This window comes from Neovison vison, chromosome 6 (genome assembly GCF_020171115.1).
Source record: "Neovison vison isolate M4711 chromosome 6, ASM_NN_V1, whole genome shotgun sequence".
Taxonomy (NCBI): Eukaryota; Metazoa; Chordata; class Mammalia; order Carnivora; family Mustelidae; genus Neogale; species Neogale vison.
In genome coordinates this window covers 135,608,341-135,617,348 of record NC_058096.1, presented here as the reverse complement: position 1 = coordinate 135,617,348, position 9,008 = coordinate 135,608,341, and the positions used below count along the sequence as shown (strand labels likewise).

General features: G+C 37.5%; 1 pseudogene; it reads left to right on the top strand.

Annotated features, from left to right (window-relative positions):
• The first annotated feature begins 6,112 nt into the window (after positions 1–6,112).
• On the top strand, positions 6,113–7,359 carry LOC122910141 (annotated as a pseudogene).
• Positions 7,360–9,008: the final 1,649 nt, after the last annotated feature.

Genomic DNA, 9,008 nt, shown 5'->3' with positions numbered 1-9,008 from the left:
TGAGGAATTCTTTCCACCTTAGGAAATTCTTGGTGGCATTGGCAATCACATATTAGAAAGCTTTCAAAAATAAGACTTGAGAGAGGATTGTATTTCCCAGTGGGGATAATTTCCACTGGATAGCTGGAGCTTACACTTTCATTAGCACAGAGTCCCCCTCTGTCTGCCTCAGTAGAGATACAGGAACAAACAACAGCTGGCCAAGTCCCCGCCATTCGAAGGGTTATATCAGGACCAGGCTGATTGCCCATTCTATTGCCGGTCATGAGTTCTTCATGCCTTTTAATCCTGCTTACCTCAGGTTTTATAGCAATCAAGACTCCTCACACACACACACACACACACACACACACACACACACACACACAAGATTCCTGACACATTCCACGTCCTTTCTTTCCTTACTATATGGCCTCCATGAAGGGATTTCCCTGTCATCTAGAAATTCTATATTGGATGTGCTCTTCCTTAAATCACAAGGCTTCAGGTGGTGGGTATTATAGAGGGCACGGCTTGCATGGAGCACTGGGTGTGGTGAAAAAATAATGAATACTGTTTTTCTGAAAATAAATAAATTGGAAAAAAAATCACAAGGCTTCTTGATGCTCCTCAGAATTCCTATGAATGACATTCAGAATCTATCTTTTGTATAGGACCTGATTTTTTTTTTTTATTTCTTGGATTTTTAAGATTATTTTTGTCCTTATTTGCCTCTCTTTATTCGTATGGCTGCAAATTCAATGGGTCTTTTTTTCCCTTTCCTTTTCTTTTTTTTAGGGGGTGGGGGGAGAGGAAGGGAGGGCCAGAGGGACAGGAAGAGAGAGAGAATCTCAATCAGACTCGATGGCCAGTACAGAGCCTGATGTGGGCTCAAACTCACAACCCTGAGATCATTACTTGAGCTGAAATCAAGAGTCAGATGTGTAACTGACTGAGTCACCTAGGCACCCCCAGTGAGTCACTTTAATCTGGAAACCTGTGTTCCTCAGTTCTAGGAATTTTTTTTGGTTTAAGGTATTTTCATACTTTCTTCTGTATTTCTTTCTGAAACTCATATCATCCAAATATTGGACCTCCTACGCAGATCTTTACATTTGTTTTAATTTTTATCTATTGTCCATTTCTCATTTTCAGAAAGATTTCCCTGACTTAACCTTTCACCCCCCTATTGATTCTTCTAGTTCTCATGTATTTTTGGTGTCCAAAATCTCATTCTTAGGCTTGGTAATTCCTTTTAATAACATTCTATTTTTGTTTTGTGGCTGCAATATAATCTTGCACCTCTGTGGAGATCCTATTAAAATATTTTTTGAAGTTTCTTGATCCTCCTTGCATTTTCTATTTTATGTATTTCATTTTAAAGATTTTATTTATTTATTTGGCAGAGAGAGAGCACAAGCAGGGGAAGCAGCAGAGGGCTTTTGATCTCAGGATCCTGGGATCATGACCTGAGCTAAAGACAGATGCAACTGATGCAACCGTGCCCCTACATTTTCTGTTTTTTTTTAATAGATTGTTTTCTTTTTTTGTTATTGTTGTTGTTGTATTTCATCTTCAGAGTTCTATTTGCATGAGCAGAATTAGTCACTGGTGTACATCACTTAACAATAAGCTGACTTTTTCATTGAAGGGCACACAAATATCAGTATTTCTCTGGGTTTTTTTTTTTTTTTTTTCACCACTGGCAGATTTTTCCCTGACAGTGATTCTCTATTCTCCCACCTGGTTATGTACAAGTGAAGCTGTGCGAATTTTCATATTGTTTGGGGAAAGATTTCAACATTCCTAGATAGAGAAGTTCCAGTCTTCTGTAGTATGAGGACAGGGTACCAACTGGCTAAAGACTGGAGAAGATGCGAAAAGCTGTTTCATAAATGAATTGCCAACTGATTTTTCAGAGATCCCTAAGACTTAAAGTTACCAATTTCTCCCAGGGTTCTGAGACATGAATCATCTTGCTCTTTGTCTGCTTGCCCCTCACACTTTCAGTTTACCTTTTCTAGATTGCTGAGTCAACAACTACAGTCCATCCATTTCTTATCTTTCAAAAGCTTGTTGGAATCATATCATTATTTTTCTGGGTTTATCGCTTTTTAGAAAAAACTTCTTTCGCTATCTTTTCAATGGTGTTTTAAGATGGACAGAAGTAACCACTTGTGTCTGATAGACCTCATTAACTAGAGATATAATTTTCTCTTCAGTCCTTATAATCTGACTTCATTCCTATCATTTCAGTGAAATTTCTTCCATAATGGTCATAACCAACTATACTATATTACTATATACATTGGGAATTGCCTTGACCTCATATTCCTTGATATTTTGGCATTTATTACAAATGGTTACTCCTTGAAATTCTCCTTTTGGGGGTTGAATGATCCCATATTCTCCTGGTTTTCTTTTACTTCCTCATCTGGTCCTCAGTCTTCCTCATTTGCTCTTCCTCTTTTTGCCATCACCTTTAAATGTTCAAGTACAAGTCACCAGATCTGTAGTCAACAAGATAGAGACCCAGAAGAGTTTATAGTACAGTTCCAATGTGAGTCCAGGAGAGCTGATGGTGTAAGTTATAGTCTGAAAGCTGGTAGTCTTTAGACACAATGAAGTTTGATGTTTTAGTTTGAGTGCGCAGGTTAGAAAAGATTGATATTCCAGCTCATGTAGGCAGGAATTTCCTCTTACTCATGAGAGAGTCAGCCTTTTTGTTCTGTTTAGGCCTTCAACTAATTTGATAAGGTCCACCCACATTAAGAAGGGCAGTCTCTTTATTCAGTCCACCTAATCAGTTGTTAATCTCATCGAAAAACACCCTCACAAAGTCAGAATAGTATTTAACCAGATATCTGAGCACGTCATTGCCTAGTCAAAATGACATGTAACATTAACCATCACAATTGGTTAATCAAGAAATGTCAGTCATATTAGACAGTAATAAAGGAAATACATATTAAACTGGAACTTTGAATTTTATATCAAACATATAAATACATATTTACTTACCTTCCTTTTATAATAGACCCAAAGCTTTTTTTTTTTATATGAATCTGGTGGCTGGAGTTCCAGATAGTCTTCTTCACAAAACTATACTCATAATTCATCTACATTTTCATATACATCTACATAATTCATCTACATTTCCTAGTGTGTTTCAAGTGAGAAAAAGATCTTAAAGCTAAAAGCAAAATTTTTCTCGGCCTTAAAAGGTTTTTTTTTCCCAATTCTTTATAATTATTTGATTTGATCTCATTTCAAGGGGCGTTAGAGAGGAGTAGGGCATTTGGGTAAATTGGAAGGGGAGGTGAACCATGAGAGACTATGGACTCTGAAAAACAGTCTGAGGGGTTTGAAGTGGCGGGGGGGTGGGAGGTTGGGGTACCAGGTGGTGGGTATTATAGAGGGCACGGCTTGCATGGAGCACTGGGTGTGGTGAAAAAATAATGAATACTGTTTTTCTGAAAATAAATAAATTGGAAAAAAAAGACAAAAAAAAAGAAAATCACAAGGAAGATAAAAAAATAATGAATACTGTTTTTCTGAAAATAAATAAATTGGAAAAAATAAAAAAATAAAGAACAATTCAAAGTAAAAATAAATAAATAAAAGAAAAAAAAGCAGTTTGTTTTCTGAAGTATTTAATTTAATTTTCACAGCAGCAACATTTTTCTTTTACATCCTGTAATCTTGGGTAATATGTAGTTGTCAAGTTGTATGAACATGTAGTTGTTATAGTATTACAATGACAAGGTTTCAAATCAAACACAATTGAGTCTAGGGAAGCATACAACTCAGCTGATGGGAGCACAAGTACAAGGATAGAATGGGGGCTAGTATGACAGTGCTGAGGGTCAGTTTGCTGTGGGAATCAGCCAGTATGATTCACAGAGAGAGGGTAGAGAGTCTATTAATCCTGAAAGTCCCCTCAGTGGAAGCCTTAGTGAGTTGCTCCCCATATCATCAGGCTAAAACGACATTAAACATTAACATCTGTTTGCATCAGATTTATTTGAGAGTTCCCAAAGGACATAGGTCTCCAGAAAAATAAAATAAACAAGAGGAAGAGAATCTATTTCCAGAATTTTCTAGGAACTTTCTTGACACCTTTGGTTTATTCATCAGTTCCTATTTTCATAATTGCTTTCAAATATGTAATTTAAAAATGATAATTCTTACTCAAGTCTCTCTGAGTTATTGCCTTCGGTATCTCAAGAGTAAAATCATATACTGCTTTATTGAAATGCCTACTTTTATTATAACAACTACTTTTTTAGAGCAAGTAAAATTCTGCTCTATTTCATTCGGATGATAAAATAATCAGTGTTGCACAGTGAAGACAATTCAGAAATCAGTACTTTTTTTTATTTTTATATTTTGCATCTTTTATATTTTAAAATGTAAACATCTTGAATATCATTTTTTCACATGTATTCCTCTCAACTTTCTTCACAGGCACCTAGGTTCCCCCCCCTTGAAGGCAACCAGAGCTTCCAGTTTTTTGTTACTCATTCTGAAGATATTGAACACATAAGGAATAAGAATGTTTATTCATTTCTTTCATCTATACAAATGGTAGTACATCAGTCATGATCTTCCTGCTTTGTTTTTTCACATGAAGCGTTCAGGTAGTATATAGATTGCTTTGCCATTCTTTCTTTTTAAATATTTTTTATTTTTTAATGTATTTTTTGTATTTTGTATTTTTTTGTAATGTATTTTTTAATTTTATTTTTTTTAATATAATGTATTATTATCCCCAGGGTACAGTTGTGTGAATCACCAGGTTTACACACTTCACAGCACTCACCATAGCACATACCCTCCTCAATGTCCATAACCCCACTACTCTCTCCCTACCCCACACCACACTCCCCAGCATCCCTCAGTTTGTTTTGTGAGATTAAGAGTCTCTTGTGATTTGTTTCCCTCCCGATCCCATCTTGTTTCATTTATTCTTTTCCTACCCCCAACCCCCCCATATTGCATCTCCACTTCCTCATATCAGGGAGATCATATGATAGTTGTCTTTCTCCGATTGACTAATTTCGCTAAGCATAATATCCTGTAGTTCCATCCACGTTGTCTCAAATGGCAGGATTTCATTTCTTTTGATGGCTGCATAGTATTCCTGTGTGTGTGTGTGTGTGTGTGTGTGTGTGTGTATGTATGTATCACATCTTCTTTTTTTTTATTTTTTTTCCAATTTATTTATTTTCAGAAAAACAGTATAAGTCAAGCGGAGAAAGACAACTATCATATGATCTCCCTGATATGAGGAAGTAGTGATACAACATGGGGGCTTAAGTGGGTAGGAGAAGAATCCATGAAACAAGATGGGATAGGGAGGGAGACAAACCATAAGTGACTCTTAATCTCACGAAACAAACTGTGGGTTGCTGGGGGGAGGGGGTTGGGAGAAGGGAGGTAGGGTTATGGACATTGGGGAGGGTATGTGCTTTTGGGTAAATTGGAAGGGGAGGTGAACCATGAGAGACTATGGACTCTGAAAAACAACCTGAGGGGTTTGAAGTGGCGGAGGGGTGGGAGGTTGGGGTACCAGGTGGTGGGTATTATAGAGGGCACGGCTTGCATGGAGCACTGGGTGTGGTGAAAAAATAATGAATACAGAAATCAGTACTTTGATGCATACTGCCATGTAAAGGCAAATCCCATTTTTAGTTTTATGTAGTGATAAAACACAGCTCAACATTTTCATACGACAAGTTGATATATAAAGAAATACTAATACTTTTGCTAAATACTTTGATATATTTGGGAATCTAAGTAACAAAAGTCTTAAAAAGTTAAGCTTTGGGAAATGATAAAAGAAAAAGACTAATTTTTAATAATTTTTTTCTGAATACCTGAAAAGATAGTGCTCTGTTATACAAAGCCATCAGGGACTGTGTTAAACACTTTAGTGACCAGTTAGTAACATTTATACTAAGTGATTTGTCACATTTTCTTTTAAGAGTATACCTTATTAGAGACAAAAATATGTGCTATTTATGAGAGGCCTCCAGGGTCAGAAGGCCTCAGTTTGAATCTCAGCTCCACGTCTTCCTATCTAGCTGAACTTGGGTGGTTATTTAAGTCCCTAAAGTGTTAGTGTTGCCAAATGCTGGATCCTCAAAAATTCCATGAAAATAACCTGTTGAAAGGTAAATCTGAATCTATTGCTCACTAAGGGAGAACACAGATTTGACCACGAATTAGTAGCATCTTGGAAGGAAGAGAGCAAAGTTGTGATATGAAGTTTTGTTATTTGGTTTAAGGCAAGTCTTTCAAGGCAAGGGATGGCTTTTAATTAGGATGGGATAAAGATCACAGCAGAATGCTTTAGGATTTGTGGGTACAGCAAAATGAGAGCTTTGAGGTTAAGTTATGGAAAAAACAGAAAGCAAAGAATTATTTGATGCTATCTATTGAAAAGCCAAACAGTCTTATGTTCATTAAAAATGGATTTTTTAGGAAGTTCCTGAAAGGAACATTGAAGCTATTTTTAACTTTTATCTCTCTGGACAAAAATTTCCGGCAATAGTTAAGACATTGTGATAAAGACAGTGGCAGAGTAAAATCACGATAATGTGTATAGTCAAGTATGTTTGTGACGTGGAGCGAGTAGATGGTTTTGATTCTTAGTTTCCATTTGCAAAATGGGAATAATAATAGCATATTTATGGATGATTTGCCAAGTAAGTATTAACAGACCTTCTAGAAGGAAACTGTATGAAGTAGAGGAAGAAGGGTTCACAGTTGGTCAAATGTAGATTTACTTCTAACTTACAACTTTGTGGTAAGTATGATTCTGTTTTGGTGGTCCTCAGAGTGATACTTCTGACAGGGTTATTGTGGGAATTATATTAAATAATGAATGAGAGTCCCAAAAATCAAATATGCAAGTTGACTCAGTGAAAAGCAGCAGAAGTGACTTAAATTTTTAAGTGTCAAATGGAGAAATACTTCATACGCAACCTCAGGCTTCAGCCATACCTCTCCAGGAAAATTCTGCTTCCCTGCAATATCTTCTCCTTTGGCTTTCCAGCAAACAATAAAAGCATTTAACAACAATGGCTCTCGTTCTTCAGGTACCAAAGGAACAACAGCTCATACCAACCACCTCCCCAGCCGGGCCCTCCCATGGCTCAGAGTACACAGTCCCAGCAAGTCTTCCCAACAATATCAACAGCCCTACTTCAACCAGATCTGCAGGAACAACTACAGTGAGAAGTGGCTTGCTGAGACCCACTTCCCCACCCCCCAATGCCTCACAGGAAACTTGCACAACCTATTCGTGGACCCTTCCCAGCTCCTAAAACCTGTGGTCTCCTGAAAGAGGACAGTTGGAAAGACGGTTGTTATTGATGAGCAGAGACAAGAATGCAGAGGTCCACAGCTTCATGGATACCCCTTCACTAAACTAAAAGACAACTTTTATATGCACACTGTTCAGATAAGGCTTGGAATTTATAAAATCCCAGCCCTCTCTGTCATAAGTAGCACAAACTGACAGAGATGATCAAAAAGCAGGGGTGTTTTGGTTTTTGTTTGTTTGGTTTTTATTTATTAAATTTTGGTGGGGGGGGTTTAAGTTGTTTTTTGTTTTGTTTTGTTTTGTTTTTCAGATTTTATTTATTTATCTGTCAGAAAGAGAAATCACAAGCAGGGGGAGCGGCAGGCAGAGGGAGAAACAGGCTTCGGGGAGCCTGACGCAGGACTGGGTCTCAAGACCCTCAGATCATGACCTGAGGCAAAGGCAGATGCTTAACAGACTGAGCCATCCAGGCATCCCAAGAAACGTTTTAAATGACACTTGACATCAGATGTATTTGGTTGCCATACAGTCACTGTCACAGAATCACTTTTAGTTTTGTTTAATAGAAACTAAGCTAATTTTTAAATATCTGACAGAGGCTAATATCTGGACAAAAACAGAAGGATAGCAAAGAAAAATGTTCATTAATAAATAAGAAAATACCTTTGTGCAGAAGCAAATGGTGACTTCAAGTTATCCAAACTTCACACTCAATCTGTTTTGGTATATAAATAGCGTTAATAAATATTTGTGTTAATGAGAAAAATATAATATATAAGAAAATAATACATGGAAGATACATGTTTCAGGCAGGAAGCCATTTCAGTGGGGAAATCAAAGAGGGTTTGATGTAGGGACTGATTGTCAAGGATAAGGAACCAACAGAGGATGTTGAGGAGACAGCAGGAAGTCCCAATAGAGAGCTCTACTGGAGCATGGTAAGGGCTGTAAGCCTTGGAGAGAAGCCACCCGATGAGCGCTGAGGCCATCTGTAAATGAACACAGGTGCTCCTGAACCACGCAGAGAGCAGCAGGAATAAATCCCTAACCTCTTCCTCCTTTCACTCTCCAATCTCCTGCAGCACATTTGTCAAACCTAACTAAATGGCAGAGGGCAGATGAGTCTGGATAGTGCAGACTTCCAGGTTAGCTTCTTGGGGCATGGAGCAGGATGGGGAAGAGCAAAAACTATGCCACAAGAGGCCCACACACAGAATAACCAGCCTCAGTGGGGACCTTACAAAGTCTGAGTTCCCCCACTGTGACCCATTTAGGAATGATGATAATGTTGACATAGAGGTATATGTCACTATAGTATTAAAGAAACCTCTGTGTGTCTATTTTGAGGGAAACAAGTTTAAGCACTAACCATGTACAATCCTTGGTTAATGTAAGAATGTTTACCAAATGGCCCTGCTCACTCTATAATGGGATTGATACTCTATCTGCCTGTGAGCAAATCAGGGTGTTAAGAGTATACAGTGTCCATTTGGATGAGAAACAAAATGTCATTTCAGTTTCAGAATCCTGCTTAATAAAACCTTTTTTTTTTTTCTTTTAGAACTTCGGACAAAAAAGAATTGGTTGAACACAAATGAACTCACATTATGGAATAAACATACCAAAATATACAAGTCCTATATGAGTGGGTTTGATGGCAATGATGCTATAACCAAAACATTATCATAGGGCACACTGA